Genomic DNA, 23,555 nt, shown 5'->3' on the forward strand with positions numbered 1-23,555 from the left:
CCATGTATTTGATAAAAAAAATAAGCACCTTTTAAATGATGGTATAAATTTAGATAGGTAGATGATGAATTGGTTGTGAATGAATTCATTATATCAACTCCCATTAAAAGTGTAGGGATAGGAACAGTAAGAAATCATAGAAATTATAGGAGGGAGAAAAAAGAGAGGTGAAAAAGCTAAAGTTAGAAAAATGTAAGGAGAGATAGAGAGGGAAGAGACTAATGAGAGAAGAATGAGAGAGATAAAGAAGTGAAGAGAAAAGAGAAAAAAAAAATGCACTGCTGCCTATTTAGCATTGGGATATTACATTATGTTTGTTTTATTGAGTTGGGGATTTCCTTACAAATAACCATTACACATATTTATACCCTTCTCAGGTCAAACCTACATAAATTCTACGGTCACAAGCATAAATTTAAAATATTAATCTTAATAATAAAGGGCGTTAAAACATTTAAAATCTAATCCTAAGTTGAAATCGTTTCGTAACATTAAAGGTCTAATTTATTATAGTTGACATGTTTGTCCAATGCTTATTTGCCTTGTAACTTGATGATGGGTAGATTTAATTTGATGACTTAGGCAATGATGACTGTGTGGTCTATGTCACCTGAGTGGCTACTTACAACTTATATGTCACTTGGGTGATAAGTGATTTCATCTCTTAGGCAAATTGTGCCTTGCCTTCAATGTTTGTCTTGTGTATTTTTAGGTGATTCTCCATTTGTTACTAGAGTCACTAGGCGACACATGATTCTTCTTGCCCAAGCGACCTCTTTTCTAAGACGATTATCTTGGTTGAACGATAACCATCACATCATAAGGTTGTGCATAAAAATGGCATAATCAATGCTCCTATAGCTACTTCATTTAGTTACTTATAACACTTATAAATAACTAGTTGTAAATCACAAGTTCAATTTTAGTCAATCACAAATTATTATACCCTTTCTTTCTTGGGCAATTCATATTTAGAATATTCTTTTTTTGTCTTTTCCTATATTGTCCATTGCGAGATGACAAATCATGCGTTTAAGGGGAACACTAATCATGTTAGTAGCCTAAAAAGGTGATATTCGTGGCTCACATAGGCAACCTTATGCTTAGTTGCTTGAACAACAAGGTGATTTTTTCTAAAAAATCCTTGTTATCCCATCTCTTACTTGAACACCTTCTCTTAGTTGCAAAAATGGTTATGTGACCTTCTAATGGCCTATTATTTAGTCTAATCGCATGATGGTTTCTTAGTGATACAAAGGTTAATTTCCTAGTATTTTCCATTTCCCTTTGCTTTATTTAAATCTCCTCGTCCCTTCAGTTTTCATTTACAGTTGCAAATGTGCAGCCTATGAAATCTATGGAAGTATTCTTTGCTTCCCTCAACCAAGGGGAAGAGATAACCTATTTGCCATTGGTTGATGTGATTTTTGGTGTAATCCCAAGATGGGGGAGGGGAAAATTGGGTATTTTAAAAATCTAGATAAACTTTTTCCCTATTTTTAAAATACAACCTGAAGTTTTTGGGTTTCTCAATCAATCTCAAATGCTAAAAATATATAAACAAGAAATATGGAAATTTAAATGAGAGTAAGGATAGAGAAAGCAAACACCAAGATTTTTACAAGGTTTGGCTATTCTTGCCTATGTCTTTGCCTCAAGGCGCAACCATTTTGAGGATTTTCAATAAACACTCCTTCAACTAAGGCGGAACCACCTTATGAAACACTCCTTCAGTCGGGCGGAGATACCCATTACACCACTCCTTGTAGGCAGAGCTACCTCTCCAAACGAAATGCTCTCATTTGGTGCGGTTCAATACCCGAATTTCAAAAATACAAATGAGAATAAATATTTTGAGTACAATGAAATGCTTCTTCAAAAGCTAGTTTGTATAATGAAAAACCTAATGCACTTTCACAAGATAAGATTGAAGCCCAGTAGAGTTTAAGTGTTTCTCTTAAAAAAAACATTTTTGAAATAAATGAGAGCAGATGAGAGAAGTTAATCTTTGATGTGAAGATAAATATGTAATAAATGCTTCAAAGATTTCAAGAGCAATAAATGATTTCTCCAAAAATGATTTTCAAAACCAAGAGTAGGAGAAACTAAGGTTTTTCTCTCAAATGAATTTTTGCAAATAAATAAAGGGAGATAACTTTTTATTCTTGCAAATAAAGTGTAATGAATGCTTAAATATCTCAAGAGTAACAAAATGACTTGTCAAAAAGTGTTTGCAAAGTGTTGGGGTTTAGTATTTATAGCCAAATTCAAAATATGACCATTTTATGGTCGTCGGGTAATATAATAATATTATATTTTAAATTTTATGACCGTTTTATGTTCAAAATAGCCCCAACCCGAGAGTTCCGATCGATTGACTCAAGGGCAATTTTCCTTTTAATTAGCGCAATTCGGTTTGTCGGGCTAATGATCCAGTTTTCTAGATCATTCTCATATGAATGCTGGTCGACTGAGCTTATGATCTGATCGACTGGGCCCTTTATAAATTTTGGGTTTCAGCTGTTCTTTGTCCAAGTTGGGCATATGTGGTAGCCACCGAGTGGGGTCAATTCCAACTGATCAAACTTAACTATTTAAAATTGTATCTTTTTTTTTAACAATGTCCGATCATCCTTTCTATCTATCAAATCATTTTTACTTATAATATGTACATATATATTCAAAAATTGTATACTAGTTTTTTGTATAATTATTACTTTGTAGGGTCTGCGGGCTGTCATGAGAAGATGAAGACAATGCCGAGGATTATAGTTGAATGCAGTTTTTTTTTTTCGTATTTTTTGTTATCTGAACAGATAATGTATATATGATATTTCCAAACAATTTGTATATGTTGTTTGAACAATTTATCAATTTTCATTAATTCTAGTTCAATATTATGTCTGCAAAAATGTAATTACAGGTTTTTATAGGGATTAATGAGTGATTTAAAAAAAAATTAATTATTTTAAACTTTTACTAACAGTTCTACATCTATCACTAAAAGTTGATATAGCGCCTATTTGTGACGGTTTTGAAAGTAACAGTAGGACTTTTAGTGACGATTTTTAGCTGAGAAAATGTGTAAGTTATAGTGACAATCTAAAACTTTTAGTGACAGAATGAAACTGTCACTAATACTCCATTATTAGTGATGATTTTTAAAATCGTCACTAATAATTTGTTGTCACCGCTGTTTTAGTGATCAATCTAAAACAGTCACTAAGCTATTACTAATAAATATTAGTGACAGTTTGCTATTAGTAGTGACGGTTTGAAACTATCAACAATAACCTTCTATTTTGTTGTGACATGTGGGTGTGTGGCAACCTTAATTTTTCTTAATTTTTACCTTTTAAAGTTTATAATTTTGAATATTTTAATATTTTTATTTCTTTATTTTGACAATTAATATTTTAATAATATATTATTTTTTTATGAAAAAATTTTAATTTATTAAAATAAAGAAAATGGCAGTGATTCCCACCAAAAATAGTCAAAATTCCATTATCTAAAAATACCATAAAATTACAGAAAAATTGGATTTTGTCTCAATTTTCATGCAAATGGTCAAAGTCATTGTACAACCCCTCATCAGTTCAAACTATCCTAGATCACCTAGTGCAATTAATACCGGAAAAAAGCTATCAAAACCCCTAAAATGAGAAGGGTTTGCTTTGGTTTTTGTGCACAAGGCCAAAATTATTGTCAGACCCTTTCTTAATATTTAAATTGTCTCAGATCACCCAGTGCAATCAAAATTGATACAAAGAGAGCAAAAAACTTGAAATAGCAAGGGTTTTGCCTCAATTTTAATGCATGAGGTCAAAATTGTTGTCAATCCCCTTCTTACCATTTCAGACTATCTTGGATCACTCAACTTAGTCAGAATTAGTAAAAAGAGAATAAAAAGGCTTGAAATAATAGATATTTTATCTCGATTGTTGTGCATGAGATCAAATCAGCATTGAACCCTTTCTTATCATTTTGGACTATTCTAGATCATGCAATGTGGTCAAAATTAGCAAGAAGAGAGTAGAAAATCTAAAATGAGCCAAAGACCTAAAAAGAAGAACTGGGGGTTTAAGTTCTTCATTCTTTAGTGCAAAGCTAGTTGGGCAAAATGAGCATCAACATAGGCTACAAATCAAATTTTCTTACATTTTTCTTTCATTATTTACTTACTTTCTCAATTGTCGTACTTACCAATCCTAACATCTCATTGTTTCCCCTTCATAATACTCTTGATTGATTATTAGAATTCTTGTTCACCCTTTAATTTCTTTCATTCCAGCTCCTCCTTTTGCTTTGAATTCAAGCACCACTGCCCCTCAAGAATGAGCACCTCTTCCCAATTTTTTGACTAAAGTTTTCAAGGAAACACTAGGAATTTGGAACCCTTGAATCCTTTTTGCCTCATTCTAAATGAGGGATTCTCATAGGGATGATCTAAATCCCAAATACATTCTCTCTTTCTAGATTAGATCTAAATATTTTTTCTTCCAATTTATTTTTCGTTTTACAAATTATCTTCTTGATTTTCAAGTTGATTAATGCACTACCTTCCCATAGATTATACATCCATTTAAAAATTTGGTTTCTTTCAAACATCATTCATTTCCTTTTAAATTGCTACCAATTTCAATTCACCAATCCGTTGTCATATTATTTTCAAATTTTCAATATTAGGATGTCTCTTGAAAAAAGAGAGTGAAATGGTTTTCAGGGATCCAAATCCTTCTTGAATTCTCTTTTTGATGGTAGAGGCCAAAAAGTCTCACGGGATAACCAGTGGGAGTAAACTTTTTTTTTTTTTCTCCTTCGTTTTTTCTCTTAGTGTTTCACATTCCTATAGTAATGGTTCTTTGGCCATCACATCACTCTGAAATCACAAACTATTGTTGGTATTGTGATTAGGACATGTAGAACATATTTTTTAACTTTTTGATTACCTTTCAATTTCATTCGTTCTAGTCGAATGCACAATCACTAATGGTGACTATTTTTTGAACGAAAGTCACAAGCTGCCTAATATTTTACCAATGCATAATCATATTTTCTTTGTATTCGTAAAAAAATAAATAATAAATATAGCGGTCATTCATTCATTCCACTATTTTTGTTTTGTTCTTTTGTTTTCCCAAAAACCTCTCTTTTCCCTCCTTCCTTTCAAAATGTGATATTGACAGTATTTGTACGAATTTTTTGTGTATTATGTTGGGCTTTTGTGGAGTTTAGTTGTGTTAAATCTGGATGATGACCCAATTTTTCTTTAATGAGAGATTTCTATTCTAAGACTTAATCCATGGAGCGAAGGATTGGGCTGTAAGGGCCAAGCCATACACGCGGGTATCCTCGGGCAACGCCCCTGGGAAAAATTTTTGGGCTCGTTTTGTAGCCCATTTGGAACCCTGTGCACAACATATAAAATGATTGTTTTTTGAGTGATTAGGGTAAGCGGTCACACTTCGCAAGAGAGTGAGAGAGAGAGCATTGTACCGTTGCACTCTCTGTATTTTTCTTCCTGATAATAGTGAAATCCCTTCAACTCCGTGGATGTAGGCAAAATTGCCGAACCACTTAAATACTGTCTTGTGCGTGTGATTGATTTTTCTTTGGCATATAATCTTTCTCTATTTTGTTTCTCACGGTTTCGGTAATTTGTTTTTAATTCCCAACAACTGGTATCAAAGCCTAGGATTAGGTTCGAGTGGGAGCAATGGCAGAGGAAGCAGGAAAGGTGTCTGGAATAGAAAAGTTTGATGGAACAAACCTTGGATCCTGGAGGATGTAGATCGAGGATTATCTTTATGGGAAGAAGTTACATCTACCACTTCTAGGAGAGAAACCTACTACTATGAAGGACGAGGAATGGACTCTCCTTGAAAGACAAGTACTGGGAGTTATAAGATTAACTCTATCTAGGTCTGTTGCACACAATGTTGTGAAGGAGAAGACTACAACATATCTGATAAAGGCTTTGTCTGGTATGTATGAAAAACTGTCAGCATATAACAAGATACATCTGATGAAGAAATTGTTTAATTTGAAGACGGCATAGAATGTATCAGTAGCACAACATCTAAATGAGTTTAATATTATCACAAATCAATTATCGTCTGTAGAAATTGATTTTGATGATGAGATTCATGCACTAATCGTTTTGGCTTCGTTGCCAAATAGTTGAGAGGCAGTGAGGATGGCAGTAAGCAACTCTACTAGAAAAGAAAAACTGAAGTATAATGATATATAAGATTTAATTCTGGCTAAGGAGATTCGCAGAAAAGATACGGGTGAAACCTCAGGATCTGGTTCTGCCCTAAACCTTGAGACAAGAGGCAAAGGTAGTGACCGAAATTCAGATCGGGGTAGATCAAAATCCATAAAAACTATAATCGAAATAGAAGTAAATTTAGATCTGGCCAAAAGGGACAATGCTGGAACTGTGGGAAAATGGGTCACTTTAGGAGACAATGCAAAAGTCTTAAGAAGAAGAATGATGATGATTCTGCTAATGCTATAACAAAAGAGGTACAGGATGCACTACTTCTTGCAGTAGACAGTCCACTTGATGATTGGGTTTTGGAGTTAGGAGCTTCGTTTCATACCACTTCACACCATGAAATCATACAAATTTATGTAGCAGGAGATTTTGGTAAGATGTATTTGGCTGATGGTACAACCTTGGATGTTGTGGGTATGAGAAACGTCTGGATGTCATTGCCCAATGGGTCTGTTTGGTTACTGGAGAAGGTACGACATATTCCTGACCTGAGAAGGAATTTGATTTCTATCGGACAGCTTGATGATGAAGGGAATGCAATGTTGTTTGCTGGTGGCACTTGGAAGGTTACAAAGGGAGCCAGACTATTGGCTCGTGGAAAGAAATTTGGTACTCCATACATGACCTCAAGTCCAAGAGACACAATTGCAGTTGCTGAAGCAAGTACTGATACAAGCTTATGGCACCGCAGGCTTGGTCACATGAGTAAGAAAGGGATAAAGATGGTGCTGTCAAAAGGAAAACTACTGGAATTGAAGTCCGTTGGTTTTGACTTGTGTGAAAGATGCATCTTAGGAAAGAAGAAAAGGGCGAGTTTCTTGAAAAGTGGAAGAACACCCGAAGGCTGAAAAATTGGAGTTAGTGCGCACAGACTCGTGGGGGCCTTCTCTTGTTGCATCCCTTGGAGGTTCAAGGTACTATGTTACTTTCATTGATGACTCAACCAGAAAGGTATGAGTTTATTTTCTGAAAAATAAATATGATGTATTTGAAACTTTTAAGAAGTGGAAGGCTATGGTTGAGACAGAGGCAGATTTGAAAGTAAAGTGTTTGAGATTGGACAATGGAGGAGAGTACATAGAAGGAGGGTTCGGAGAGTATATGTTGCACATGGAATCAGAATGGAAAAGACCATTCCTGGGACACCATAGTAGAATGGTGTGGCTGAGCGCATGAACAGAACTCGCAATGAGCATGCTAGGAGTATGAGGTTGCATGTCAGACTACTAAAAACTTTATGGGCCGATGCTGTTAGTACTGCAGCTTATCTGATAAACCGAGGACCTTCAGTTCCCATGGAGTTCAAACTTTCTGAAGAGGTTTGGAGTGATAAAGAGGTAAATTTTTCTCACTTAAAAGTTTTTGGTTGTATTTCTTATGTTCATATTGATTCTAATGCTCGTAGTAAACTTGATGCAAAGTCCAAAATATGCTATTTCATTGGCTATGGTGATGATAAATTTGGCTATCGATTTTGGTATTTACAAAACAGGAAAATCATTAGAAGTAGAAATGTGATATATAATGAACAGGTTATGTACAAGGACAGGTCAATTGTAGTGTCGGATGTCACAACAATAGATCAGAAGAAATCTGAGTTTGTTAATTTAGATGAGTTGACTGAAAGTACTGTCCAGGAAAGGGGTGAAGATGATAAGGAGAATGTAGAATCACAGGAAAATCAGAATACACCTGTAGCTATGGTCTATAGATCTTCCAAGACCATTATACCTCCACAGCGTTATTCACCTACTCTAAATTATCTCCTACTAACTGTTGGTGGTGAGCCAGAGTGTTATGATGAAGCCTTGTAGGATGAAAGTTCAAGCAAGTGGGAGTTAGCCATGAAGGATGAGATGGATTCCTTGTTGGGGAATCAGACATGGGAACTGACTGAATTACTAGTAGGGAGGAAGGCTTTGCACAACAAGTGGGTATACAGAATAAAAAACGAACATAATGGAAGCAAGTGCTACAAAGCCAAATTAGTTGTCAAAGGGTTCCAGCAAAAGGAGGGCATTGACTTCACAGAAATATTTTCTCCAGTTGTGAAGATGTCGACAATTAGACTGGTACTGGGAATGGTGGCAGCAGAAAATCTACATCTTGAGCAGTTAGATGTGAAATCGACATTCCTTCATGGTGACTTGGAGGAAGACATCTACATGATTTAGCTAGAAGGGTTCATTGTCCAGGGACAAGAGAATTTAGTCTACAAACTGAGAAAGAGCTTGTATGGTCTAAAACAAGTTCCAAGACAGTGGTATAAGAAATTTGATAGTTTTATGCATAAAATTGGGTTCAAGAGATGTGAAGCCGATCACTGTTGTTATGTTAAGTTCTTTGACAATTCTTACATCATTTTACTGTTATATGTAGATGATATGCTCATTGCAGGGTCTAGCATTGAGGAGATTAATAATTTGAAGAAGCAATTGTCAAAACAGTTTGCAATGAAGGATTTGGGAGCTGCAAAGTAAATCCTTGGAATGAGAATCATTGGAGACAAGGCTAATGGTACATTGAAGCTTTCACAGTCAGAGTATGTGAAGAAAATTCTCAGCAGGTTCAATATGAATGAAGCTAAACCAGTGAGCACACCCTTGGGTAGTCATTTCAAACTAAGCAAGGAACAGCCACCGAAGATAGAAGAAGAAAGGGACCATATGAGCAAGGTGCCCTATGCCTCAGCTATTGGCAACTTAATGTATGCTATGGTGTGTACAAGGCCAGACATTGCACATGCAGTAAGAGTTGTGAGCAGATTCATGAGTAGTCCAGGAAAGCAGCATTAAGAGGCAGTCGAGTGGATTCTGAGATATATGAGGGGTTCTTCAGATACATGTCTTTGTTTTACAGGTACAAGTTTGAAACTACAGGTTTATGTAGACGTTGATTTTGCTGGTGATAATGATAGTAGAAAGAGTACTACTGGGTTTGTATTTACTCTGGGTGGTACAACTATATCTTGGGCTTCAAATTCACAAAAGATTGTTACTTTGTTTACTACAGAAGCTGAGTATATTGCAGCAACTAAAGCTAGAAAGGAGATGATTTAGCTACATGGTTTCTTAGACGAATTGGGTAAGAAGCAGAAGATGGGCATTCTACACAGTGACAGTCAGAGTGCAATTTTTCTTGCCAAAAATTCGGCTTTTCATTCAAAGTCAAAACATATACAGACAAAATACCACTTTATCTATTACCTTGTTGAAGATAAGTTGGTAATACTTGAGAAGATCTGTGGATCTAAGAATCCGGCAGACATGTTGACTAAGGGTGTTACTATTGAGAAGTTGAAGCTGTGTGCAACTTCAGTTGGTCTTCTACCTTGAGGACAGGAGGATGAGTTGCAGGGATGAAGGATTGTTCATTTGGAGGATTGCAGTCGATATTAGTGATTGAACTAGTCTTTAAGTGGGAGATTTGTTGGGCTTTTGTGGAGTCTAGTTGCGTTAAATCTGGATGATGACCCGACTTTTCTTTAATGAGAGATTTCTATTCTAAGACTTAGTCCATGAGCGTTGCGGCTTGGGCCATTTTTGGGCTCGTTCCTGTGCGCAGCTTATAAAATGATTATTTTTTGGGTGATTAGGGTAAGCGGTCACACTTCGCGAGAGAGTGAGAGAGAGAGCATTGTATCGTCGTACTCTCTGTATTTTTCTTCCTAATAATAGTGAAATCCCTGCAACTCTGTGGACGTAGGCAAAATTGCCGAAGCAAGTAAATACTATCTTGTGCGTGTGATTGAGGTTTCTTTGGTGTGTATTCTTTCTTTATTTTGTTTCTCACAGATTTTGGAAATTTGTTAGTTCCCAACATATTAATGTGTATTTAACTTTTTGTACTTTTAGCTACCCCACAATGTAGTGTGCACTTTCTGCTAGTTTGGAAGCAGCTAATTTGCTACATCCATTTTTAAGAACAACATTTTTCTATATTTATAAGAAGAAACACTTAGTTGTTTGACTTAAATATGTTTTGCTGGACTATTAGAATCAACTTGTTTTGTTTCCTATCTCTAATTTTTTTCATATCTATTTGATTATGTTTACACATTTATGACTATGATTCTATTCTGATTTAATTGCATCTAACAAATTCTATATCCATCAAGTTGGGTACTTGGGTTTTTATTTATTCATATTTTTTGTCTAATATTCAGAAATAATTATTAAAAATATTCATAAACAGTCATTCAAGTACATGACTTGGTGACATGGAATGGTAGTTCTACATATGATATGAATCATTCCATTCCTGAAGAAGAATACATGTTTTATAATAACATTATCTATTTTTGCAAAGCAAGTTAAAGGAACATTGTTAGAACAAGGACAACAAACACAACCAGATCAACCTATTAATGTTTAGCACAAGGAGAACTTTATTAGCACAATGCAAGCAAATACAAAACAGATAACTGCAGCCCATTTCAACGTATTAATGTTTCCCTCATTGGCTTTGTCAAGTGAAGAAACCCAACCAATATCCTCATTCCAAGAATTGAAGCGCCTAGACTTTTGAAAAGCAGGACAAAGATGCTTAGTGATTGAGTAGTTAAAGAAGAGGTGACCTCTATCCTCTTAAAATTGGCGGCATATGACACAAGTAGAGTGAAAAGAGTCACCAGAAGGAGTGAGCTTCCTATTGACTATATCAGCATAATTTTTAGTTGGCTGGAAGTTCAACTTTGTCTTCAAATTTTGGCTGAATTTGAAAGTCTTCTGGATTAGTTCCATCTATTATGAATCAAAAAAACTGCCAGTGGCTTCCAAGGACAAGCCTAACTCTTTGTGAAGATTAGGAGCAAGGTTGTTGCCAAGAGAGGGAGATGTCCAACCAGTTATCCTAGAAAAAAGAGCAAGATTTTCCATTGTCCACAATCAACTTCATAATATGGTTGGCCTTTCCCTTTATATTTAAGATTTTCCTCCAAGACCAGGCACTGTTTTGGGAAGGGTTGATGCCCCATATGTTTTTTGCCTTTTAATTTGTATGAGTGGACCCAAATGGCCCAAAGAAATTTTTTTCAGCAGACGAGCAGTTTAATGGCTATGACATCCCTAAAATCTAAAAGAAGTTTAATGCCTAAGCCTCCTTCCTTGAGATGGCTTACAAACATCTGCCATTTGAGTTATCAGCAGCAAAATGTTGTCTAAAATATCTTAACAAAAGAGCTGCAAACCATAGAAAACATAAAAAATGTCAAGATTGTATTTTATATACTTTGTTATATTAACATCTCCATTTACAAAACAGAAAATAGTGAGAGCTAGCTTACTGCAGTTGTGATGGTAAGAGAAAGTTCCTAAGGCAACCTGCTATAGAAGCTTAGTGAGGACTTCCATGACAACAACAAAAATATAAGGGGAAACCAAATCTCGCCTTATCCATTTCTTACCCTTGAAGAACCCATTTATAGATCCATGGACTGCCAAAGAATACTAGGGAGTGGTGATCCATTCCTCGATCCACTTCACAAATGACTGAGAAGTGCCAATGCATTTAAGAATTTGAATAAGAAGGTTCCAACTGACATCTCATAGAGTCAAAAGCATTCTTAAGATTAAATTTTTAAGGCAAATTTGAGAGGCTTATGGTTTAGATGTTGAAGATTGTTAAAATTGGAGAAAAATAAACTCTAAATGGAAAGTGTATATTTTTCTAATACTCCCCCTCAAGTTGGAGTATGGAGATCCGTAATACCCAACTTGCATGATAAGTCTTGGAAATGTTCACGACCCAAAGCTTTAGTGAAGATATCGGCAAGCTGACCGCGGGTAGGAATATGCTTAGTGAAGAAGAGGTCAATCTGTAACTTTTCACGAACAATATGACAATCGATTTCTATATGTTTGGTACGTTCGTGGAAAACATGATTCTGGACAATGTGAAGAGCTGCTTGGTTGTCATGATATAAGAGCATAGGTTGGGAATGCGGTACGTCAAGATCATTTAAAAGAGTTTTGAGCTATGTAAGTTCACAGGTAGTGGAAGCAAGCGCCCGGTACTCAGCTTTGGCAGAGGAGCGAGAGACTGTAGTTTGTTTCTTAGTGCGCCAGGAAATTGGACTAATGCCCAATTGAATGATTTACCAGTGGTGGAGTGGTGAGTAAGTGGACAACTAGCCCAATCCGAATCAGAATAAGCCGAGACTTGAAGAGTGTTGGCAGTAGGAAAAAATAAGTCTTGTCCTGGAGATGCCTTAATGTATCGAAGAACACGTACAATAGCATCATAATTCGATTGTCTGGGCTGGTGCACAAATTGACTAAGAGTATTGACTGGAAATATAATGTCGGGACGAGTGATGCTGAGATATATCAAACGTCCAACGAGTCACCGAAACGAGCTTGGATCGGAGAGAAGATCACCATCAGTATTATTGAGCTTCAGATTTTGTTCCATGGGAAAGTGGGCAGGACGAGCACCTAGATGACCACTATCAGTGAGGATGTCAAGAGCATATTTGCGTTAGTTAAAAAAATGCCAGTGGGAGAGCGAGCTACTTCGAGGCCAAGGAAATATTTCAATTTTCCAAGATCCTTGAGTTTGAATTTCTGAGTGAGCATGACTTTGAAAGTGCTAATATCGGAGAGATCATTGCTTGCCATGAGAATGTCATCAACATAAACAAGTATGAGAGTAAATGATTGACCCCGAAAGTGAGTGAAAAGAGAGTGATTGGGTGAAGCCCGTAGCAAGTAAAACAGAAGATAATTTAGAGAACCAATTGCGGGAAGCTTGCTTAAGGCCATAAAGGGATTTTTGAAGACGACAAACACGAGTCTCCCCCTATTTGCAATAATCTGGTGGAGGGATCATATAAACCTCCTCATCGAGGTCACCATGAAGAAAAGCGTTGTTGACGTCCAATTGAAGGAGATGCCATTTCCGAGCTGCAGCCACTGCAAGAACACACCTGACAGTAATGCGTTTAGCAACAGGAGCAAAAGTATCATGATAAACCAAACCTTCCACCTAAGTGTAGCTGTAATAACCCAAGAAATTATCAGGGCATCGTCGACGAACATAGGGGTTTCGTTGACGAAGATTTATGAGGATCTCATCGACGAGGGCGCATCTCATCGACGAGAAGATGCCAATAGAGGGTTTGTGGCAGTCTGAAACTCGTTGACGAGGGGTGCAGGTTTGTTGACGAACTTTCTACAGGACTCATCGACGAGATGGCATGTCTCGTCGACGAATTAGGGGCTATAAGTAGTTGAAACCTAGATTTTTGACTGAAATTCAGGGCAAAATATCTCCCTCTCTCTCTAAAACGTTCCCTTCCCTTTCTCTCTTCAATCGTGACTCCGTTTCTTTCCGGATCGAAGATCTGAGGGCACCGCGACGCTCCTAGTGAAGTTCTCTGCAAGTCTTTCGGAGTTAATCGTTGGTGGAAGTGATTTGAATTTCATCCCAATCTCAGGGTAAGACATGTTATCCAGTATTAGCCTTTCCCACAGTTATAAGAAATGTAATATGCAAAGAAATATTGAGATTTGGTTCTGGGGGATGTTGTTTTCAGGGTGTTGAGTGGGGAACCCTGCAGGTACAAAGCCAGGATACAGTAGGGACTTTCCAGAATCTAGGTAAGGAAAATATGCTATGCTAGGGTATTTTAGAACATTTATCAGATTATTATGTATGTATATTTACAAACATGTTGATCAGTTATTTTTTTCAGAATATCATGAGTTATTATTTCAGTAAAATTATAGATATGAAGCATGAGATTTTGATTAATCAAATGTGTGGCATGAGTTTATCACAGTATAGTATGTTGATTATACAATTTTATAGATATCCAGATATAAAGTTTATTAGTAGAAAATGAGACTAATAGTATTTCTCAGAATAACATGTTTAAACCATAACACTCAGACAAAGGTTACAAATATTACAGATAGATATTACATATATTACAGACAGAGATTATAGATATTACAGATATTACAGACATATATTATAGATATTTCAATAAGATATTCCAGATATTACAGTTCAAATTTATAGTGTTATGGTTGTTTTGAAATCATGTTAAAAGCAGCAAGATAAATATATATTTATATATGTATACAGTATTACACGATATCAGATCGCTGTGGAAATTACAGACAGATATATACAGCAGAGCACAGTAACGTTGCTATTACAGATAGAGTGCAACCACATTACTTAACTAGTATGTGAATTCCGTCTAAGGAGAGATTGTAGTCTCCCCAGCAAGCTGGGTTGAGGTGGTCGGTTAGATGATGTTAGAGTTGGAGATTGCCCAGAGAGATTGCAGTGGGTTAGATTGGTGGATGCTACAGATATAGATTGACTTGTCTAGTAGGCCAACCAGAGTAAGTCTAGCCTACGGGCCACACAACCTTGTCATGAGGGGTTTATGTCATGACATACAGATCCCAGGGTATAGCAGAAGTTCCTATGTACAGATATATCACACAACAACAGTTTATATTTTCTCTTACTGAGCGTTGTCTCATCACAGTGACTTACTATTTTTTAGGAGATCCGTCTAGGTAGGGAAATTAGGCTCGCGGGTAAAGGTTGTCTCGTGCTACCCTTACTAGAAGGTAGGTGCATTTTTGGTGCTAGTGATTTGGGATAGATCACGGGGTTTTGATATTGTCACTAGGTGTTTTGTGTTGTAAATATACTTCAAAATATTACAGTTTTCTGGTATTATATATATAACAGTTTAATTTTTCTTATTACCACTACTTAGGTGTGTATGAAATACAGGATTTCCCCAATGCTCCCTTGAGCCTAAGGTATTTTCAGTAGTATTACTGACAGATGATATTTATGATATATAGAAAAAAAGAGTTAAATAAATAGCAAGTTATTATAGTTTGGAATCAGAGCCTAGGTTGCTAGGTTCTGTAGACTCTAGAATGCAACGAGAAGAATACCAGAATATAGGAAAACAATTTGAGGTTTTGTTCTGTGGTCTGAAAATAGGGTTTTTTTTTTTATGGTTTCTATGTTTTTCTTGAGATGACAATTTTAGGAAAATCATATTAAACTATCGTCGAGTCATGTGTTTGGGTTGTAGGATTGGATTTTGGGGTAAGAACAAAGGAGTTAATAAAGAAACTGGAGTTTTTGTTGAATGAATAGATTAGATTTGTACGAGAATAGGATTTTGAAATGATGTTCTGTGTATTTTTAGGATGGATCCATGGAGTAGTGGTACAGATGCCGAAGGTGACAGACCAGGACCCTCCAGTATGGGAGGTGGAGATACAGATGCCGTTTTACGCAGTGTCACTCAGCAGGTGATGGCTAAGATGGCTAGGAGCACAGGAGAGCATGGCTGCACGATTGAGCAGTTTATGCGGATGAAGCCTCCTTCTTTTGCTGGAGGACCTGACCCGATTATAGCTGAGAATTGGGTTCAAGATGTTAAGGAGATTTTTGTAGTGATGGCATCTACAGATGAGCAGAAAGTGGCATTTGCATCGTTTAAATTGACAGGAGAGGCAAAGCGCTGGTGGAGATTAGTGCGGTTGATTGAGGAGCGGAGGCCAGATCTAATGCCAGTATCATGGAATCGGTTCAAGGAATTATTCTCTGAGCTATATTTCCCTGCTATCGTTCAAAGCGCGAAGGCAACACAATTCCTACATTTGGCTCAGGGGCAGATGACGGTGTCCCAATATGCTGCACGACTTATCGAATTGTCTCGTTTTCCCCCACACTTAGCACAGGATGAAGAAAAGAAAGCAAGGAAGTTTGAAGAAGGTCTGAGGCAGAATTTATTTGAGCAACTCATTGGCTTTTGAGCTCAGACGTTCGCGGAGGTAGTGGATAGAGCTGTTATTATTAGGAGTGGTATACAGAAAGGTGCTGCAGCTTGGAGTCAGAGGAAGAGGTCCGCGACTCAGGATCTATAGAGGAGTTCTAGCCAAGGGCTATGGAGAGGAGATCGATATGGAGGTAGTCAAGGACGGATGACGGGTCGTGGTGGTCCTCAGAGTGGATGGGCTATTCCTACCTGCCCTAGATGTGGCCGTAGATATTCAGGTGGATATAGGATGGGAAAGGACGTCTACTATTGATGCGGGAGACTCGGGCACAGATCTTGGTCGTGTCAGGAATTGCTAGCTTAGGCACTAGCTCCTAAACCATATCAGTGTGGTTATCAGGCACCCAATGGAGGCCAGCAGAGGAATATTGCATCGATAAGAGTGTACGCATTGACGTCGGGTGACGTTGATGTAGTTGGAGATGTGGTTACAGGTACCCTTATTGCTTTCTCATATACAACTGTTGTTTTATTTGATATAGGTGTCACCTACTCTTTTATTTCTTTTGTATATGCAAAATTAATGGGGTATGAGGCACAATTGTTGGATATTGGGTTGGTTGTAGCTACGCCGATTGGAATAGTGGTGAGATGTAGGAGGGTACTCAGGGACTTTCCAGTGACTATTCAGGGAAAGATATTACCAGCTGATTTGGTGATATTAGATATGCAAGGATTTGATATAATTCTGGGTATGGATTGGTTGACAGTTAATCATGCTAGTATTGATAGTCATTTGAAAGAAGTGATTTTCAGACCTCCGGGTGAGTAAAAATACAAATATATTGGTTAACGGGTTCGTTCTTTGCCACAGCTTGCATCAGCTATTTAGGTGAGGAAATTGATTCAAGAAGGCTGCTAGGGATTTGTCGTCTATGTAGAAAAATTTCCAAAAGAAGAACTGAAATAAGCTGATATCCCTGTGGTTAGAAAATTTTCAGACGTATTCCTAGAAGAATTACCTGGCTTGCCACCAGACCGTGAAGTTGAGTTTACTGTGGATCTTCTACCAGGGTCAGCACTAGTTTCTAAAGTTCCCTACCAAATGGCCCCAGTCAAGCTAAAATAATTAAAAGATCAATTGCAAGAATTGCTGGATAAGAGATTTATCAGGCCCAGCGTGTCGCCCTGGAGAGCACCAGTTTTATTTGTGAAGAAGAAAGATGGGACCATGAGGATGCGTATAGAATATAGGGTGATAAATAAACTGACAATTAAGAATAAATATCCTCTTTCCCAGGATTGACGACTTGTTTGACTAGCTCCAGAGGACCCATGTCTATTCTAAAATTGACGTGCAGTCAGGTTATCATCAGGTGAGAGTGAGGGCAGAAGACATCTCGAAAATAGTGTTTCGAACGACATATGGGCATTACGAGTTCCTAGTGATGCCATTTGGGTTGACTAGCGCACCAACAATATTTATGGATTTAATGAATTGAGTGTTCCATCAGTATTTGGACCAGTTTGTGGTTGTATTTATTGATGATATACTATTCTACTCGAGGATTTTTGAGGAGCACGAGCATCATTTGAGGCTGGTATTGCAAACTTTAAGAGAGAGAAAGTTATATGCAAAATTCAAGAAATGTGAATTCTGGCTGAGGCAAGTTTCTTTTCTTGGACATGTGATCTCCAAGGCAGGTGTATCAGTTGACCCGAGTAAGGTAGAGCCAGTAGTGAATTGGGTAAGGCTAGGAAATGTTCAAGAAGTTATGAGTTTTCTAGGTTTAGCAGGTTATTATCGGCACTTTGTGGATGGTTTCTCTAGTTTGTCAGGTCCATTGACGTGACTCATGAGGAAAAATGTAAAGTTTGAACGAACTGATGATTGTGAGCAGAGCTTTCAGGAGCTGAAACAAAGGTTGGTTGTCACTTCAGTGTTGGCTATCCCATCAAGGGAGGACGAATTTGTGATCTACATTGATGCGTCCCTGAAGGGTCTTGGGTGCGTATTGATCCAGTACGGAAGGGTCATTGTATATGTTTCTAGACAGCTTAAAGAATATGAAAAGATTTATCATGTGCATGATTTGAAGTTAGCTGCAGTGGTGTATGCCCTCAAGATCTGGAGGCATTATCTGTATGGTGGAAAGTGCGAAATCTTCACAGATCACAAGAGCTTGAAATATTTCTTTACCCAGAAAGAACTGAATATGAGGCAAATAAGGTGGCTAGAACTTATTAAAGACTATGATTGTATTATTAGTTACCACCCAGGGAAAGCAAATGTGGTAACAGATGCTTTGAGCAGGAAATCAATGGGACCAGCACTGGCAGCCATAAAGATTCAGCACCCGATCCTAATGGATTTGGAGAGACTTAACATAGAATTAGTAGAAGATAGTCCTCAGGCATTTGTTGCCAGCCTGGTTGTACAACCTACACTATATGATAAGATAAAGGCCGCTCAAGGTGATGACGCAGAATTAGCAGAGGTAATGGCTAGAGTGCGGGATGGTCAGGGAGAGGAGTTAAGTATTGCTGATGATAGATCTATGAGATTTCGCACTAGATTGTGTGTGCTGGAAAATGAAGATATTAGAAGAACGATTTTGGAGGAAGCTCACAGATCACTATACACAGTCCATCCTGGTAGTACTAAAATGTATAGGGATCTGCGAGAGTATTTTTGGTGGTGTGGGATAAAAAGGGAAATTGCCAAATTTATACAACAGTGTTTGACGTGCCAGCATGTTAAGGCTGAGCACTAGAGACCAGCAGGGCAATTGCACCTATTATTCATCTAGAGTGGAAATGGGATCATGTTTTCATGGATTTTGTTACGAGATTACCACCAGTGCGACAGGGATTGAATGCAATTTGGGTGATTGTTAATGGTTTGACGAAGACCGTCCATTTCATCCCTATTAAAGTTGGTTATTCCATGGACGGACTGGCAAAGATATATATTCAAGAGATAGTTCGCGTCTATGGTGTACCAGTATCTATAGTCTCATACCGGGATCTTCGGTTTAGTTCACGATTTTGAAAAAGTTTTTAGGGGGCTATGGGTACATTGTTAGCATTTAGCATTGATTTCCATCCCCAGACAGATGGTCAGATTGAAATATGCTTCGATCGTGTGTGCTAGATTTTGGGGGTAGTTGGATTTAGTTTATGTCGTTGGTTGAATTTACTTATAATAACAGTTATCAGGCTAGCATCGACATGACACCTTATGAGGCATTGTATGGTAGGTGGTGTCGTTCCCCTCTTTTTTGGGATGAAGTAGGCGAGAAGCGAGTTTTGGGTCTAGAGATTGTACAACAGGCATATGATAAGGTCTGACTAATTAAAGAAAGAATCAGTACCGCACAGAGTCTGTAGAAAAGCTATGAAGACACTCACCGCTGGGAGTTAGAGTTTGACGTGGGAGACCAAGTATTCTTAAAGGTAGCTCCTTTGAAAGGGGTTATGAGATTTGGAAAGAAAGGCAAGTTGAGCTCTAGGTATATTGACCCTTTTGAGAAATTAGAAAGAGTAGGGTCAGTTGCCTACAGGCGAGCTCTTGCGCCAGTTTTATCCAGAATGCACGCCGGGTTTCATGTTGCTATGTTGAGGAAATACGTCCCAGACCCATCCCACATAATCAGCTATACAGAAATAGAGCTTAAGGATTCATCAGCTTATGAAGAAATACTAGTACAGATCTTGGACAGAAAGACACAAGCACTGCGCACTAAAGAAATTCAGTTAGTAAAAGTTTTGTGGAAGAATCATGCTATAGAGGAAGCTTCTTAGGAACTCGAGGAGTAGATAAGACAGAGATACCCGCAGTTGTTCCAAGTGGTTTAGTGGTAAACACGTAAAGTATAAATAGTTAGGTAAAGTTTCTTTTGTAGGTACATGTATTAATTTATTTAATTGGTAGTCTTTTAGTTTTATATATGTAATCTCCCAGAACTTAGATTGTAACTATAATATTCCTCCGCCATAAGTGAGGGTAAGTAATAAAATAAGTAGACCGTTTGCCTCTATGGGATGATAGATTGTATGGATGGTGTTCAGCACAGATAGTAAATTTCGAGGACGAAATTTTATAAGGAAGGGAGAATGTAATAACCCAAGAAATTATAAGGGCTTCGTTGACAAACATAGGGGATTCATCGCCGAAGGTTCATGAGGATCTCATCGACGAGGGCACATCTCGTCGACGAGAAGATACCGAGAGAGGTTTTGTAGCAGTCTGAAACTCGTCGACAAGGGGTGCAGGTTCATGGACAAACTTTCTACAGGACTCGTCGACGAGATGGATGCGTTTCATTGACGAATCTGGGGCTATAAGTAGTTGAAACTCGGATTTCTGATTGAAATTCAGTGCAAAATATCTCCATCTCTCTCCAATACGTTCCCCTCTCCTTCTCTTTTCGATCTTGGCTCCGTTTCTCACTGGATCGAAGATCTGAGGCCACCATGACGCTCCTGGTGAAGTTCTTTGCAAGTCTACTGGAGCTGATCGTTGGTGGAAGTGATTTGAATTTCATCCCAATTTTAGGGTAAGGGATTTTATCCAGTATTATCCTTTCCCACAGTTATAAGAAATGTAGTATGTAAAGAAATACTGATGTTTGGTTCTGGGGGATGTTGTTTTCTGGGTGTTGAGCGTGGAACCCTACGAGTATAAAGCTAGGATACAGTAAGGACTTTCTAGAATCTAGGTAAGGAAAATATGCTATGCTAGGGTTTTTTACAATGTTTATCAGCAGATTATGTATATATATTTACAAGTATGTTGATCAGTTATTTTTTTTCAGATTATCATGAGAGTTATTATTTCAGTAAAATTACAGATATGAAGCATAAGATTTTGATTAATCAAATGTGTGGCATGAATTTATTACAATATAGTATATTGATTATACAATTTTATAGATATCCAGATATATAGTTTATTAGTAGAAAATGAGACTTATAGTATTTCTTAGAATAACATGATTTCTAAATCATAACACTCCAACAGAGATTACAGATATTATGAATAGATATTACAGACAGAGATTATAGATATTACAAATAGATATTCCAGATATTACAGACAAATATTATAGATATTTCAAGCATATATTCCAGATATTACAGTTTAGATTTATAGTGTTATGGTTGTTTTGAAATCATGTTAAAAGCAGCAAGATAAATATATATTTATATATGTATACAGTATTACACGATATCAGATCGCTATGGAAATTACAAATAGATATATACAACAGAGCGCGGTACCATTATTATTATAGATAGAGTGCAACCATATTACTCAGCTAGTTTGTGGATTCCATCTAACAGTGTTAGGAGAGATGACAGTTTCCCTAGCGAGCTGGGTTGAGGTGGCCGGTTAGACGATGTTAGAGTTAGAGATTTCCTGGAGAGATTGTAGTAGGCCAGATTGGCGAATGTTATAGATATATATTGCCTTATCTGGTAGGGCAACCGGAGTAAGTCCAGCCTACAGGCCGTACAATCCTGTCATCAGAGGTTTATATCATGGCATACAGATCTCAGGGTATAGCAGAAGTTCCTATGTACAGATATATCAAACAGCACGGTTTATATTTCCTCTTACTAAGCGTTGTCTCATTCCAGTGACTTACTATTTTTCTGGAGATTCGGTTAGGCGAGCAGATAAGGCTCGCGGGTAGAGGTTGTCTTGTGCTGCCCTTACTGGAAGGTAGGTGCATTTTTGGTGCCAGTGATTTGGGATAGATCCCGAGGTTTTGATATTGTCACTGGGTATTTTCTGTTGTAAATATATTTCAGAATATTACAGTTTTCTGGTACTATATATATATAACAGTTTACAGTTTCTTGTTACCACTACTTAAGTGTGTGTGACATACAGGATTCCCCTAGTGCTCCTTTGAGCCTGAGGTATTTTCAGTAGTATTACAGATAGATGATATTTATGATATACAGAAAAAAATGTTAAACAAATAGCAGGTCGTTATAGTAGCCCTTGGCCACCAAGTGAGCTTTGTGTCGCTCTATGGATCCATCAGGCCAAAGCTTTTTTTTGAACACCCATTTACAGCCAATTAGTTTTTTTCTAGGTGGAAGGTGTTGAAGAACCGATGTATTATTGGTTTCTAAGCCTTGGATTTCAGAAGCCATTACATCACGCCAATGGGAGTGTAGCACAACTTGAGAATATGAGGTTGGTTCAGGATGGTGGGACATAATAGAAAGAAAAGCAAAATATTGATTAGAGAAATGATGATAAGATAAAAAAGAGGAAAGATAATGAGCCATACCTACGGGACATTTTGAAACCTTTGAAGCCATGGAGGACTGTGCTAAAGTAGGACATATATAATCAACCAAGTAAGAGGGATGTGTGACAACTCATTTGGATCGTGAAGAGGTGGGTGGAGGGGGTGGTGGGGAAGGGGATGAGGGTGAGGGAGGCGGTGAGGGGACCAAGTAAGAAGGAGGGAGAGATGGGGGGCTAGGGTTTGGTATGGTTGGTGGAGTAAGTAATGTGTAGGAAGGACGTATATCAGGAATGGGAAGGGGAAAACTGTAGTAGATGTAAGAGTTGGAGATATGAGATGATAGGGAAAAACATTCTCTTCAAAAGTGACATCACGGGAGATAAATTTTTTTTTTTCAAGATCATAAACACGATAAGCCTTATGATGAGCAGGATAACCTAAGAAAACACATCGAAGAGCATGGAGAGAAAATTTATCACGATGTTAGCAAGCAGTTTGGGCATAACACAAGCACCCAAGCACTTGCAAGTGTGTATATGATAGTGGTTTTTGAAAAAGAAGTTCATAAGGGGACTTATGATTGAGTTTGGATGAAGGGGTGTGGTTAATTAAATAAGTGGTTGTGAGAATGCATTCATCCCAAAAAGAGATGAGAAGATTAGCTTGAAAACGTAAGCACCAAGCCACATTAAGAAGATGGCGATGTTTACGCCGGCAACACCATTCTATTGAGGTGTATCCATACATGTGCACTCATGAAAAATGCCTTGATCATGGAAAAAATTTTGGAGTGGAGTGGATAGAAATTCTCTAACTTTATTAGTGTGCACGTGATTAACGGTGCAATTGAATTGATTTTTAACCATGACGCAAAAATTCGTAAGGCAAGAGAAAGTATTAGATTTCATACGCATAAGATAAACACATGTAGCACGCGAATAGTCATCCACGATTGTTAAAAAATAATGTGCATTAAAAAGTGAAGCCGTAGGATAACCACCCCATATATCACAATAAATCCTATTAAAACAAAATGTGCTCTTATTTGTATTTAAAGAAAAAGGGTAAACGAATGTGCTTTGCTCTAGCACAAACATCACAAGGAAAATTATAAGAAGAAATATTTAAGGTTTTTAGAATACATGAGATAGAAGGGTGACCAAGACGTTGATGCCAACACGTTGAGAGTGGAAAACTGAGGTGGAGGAAGGTTTATAGTGGTATAGCCCATCCCATACTT

Source organism: Malania oleifera, chromosome 3 (assembly GCF_029873635.1).
Source record: "Malania oleifera isolate guangnan ecotype guangnan chromosome 3, ASM2987363v1, whole genome shotgun sequence".
In the NCBI taxonomy this organism is placed as follows: domain Eukaryota; kingdom Viridiplantae; phylum Streptophyta; class Magnoliopsida; order Santalales; family Ximeniaceae; genus Malania; species Malania oleifera.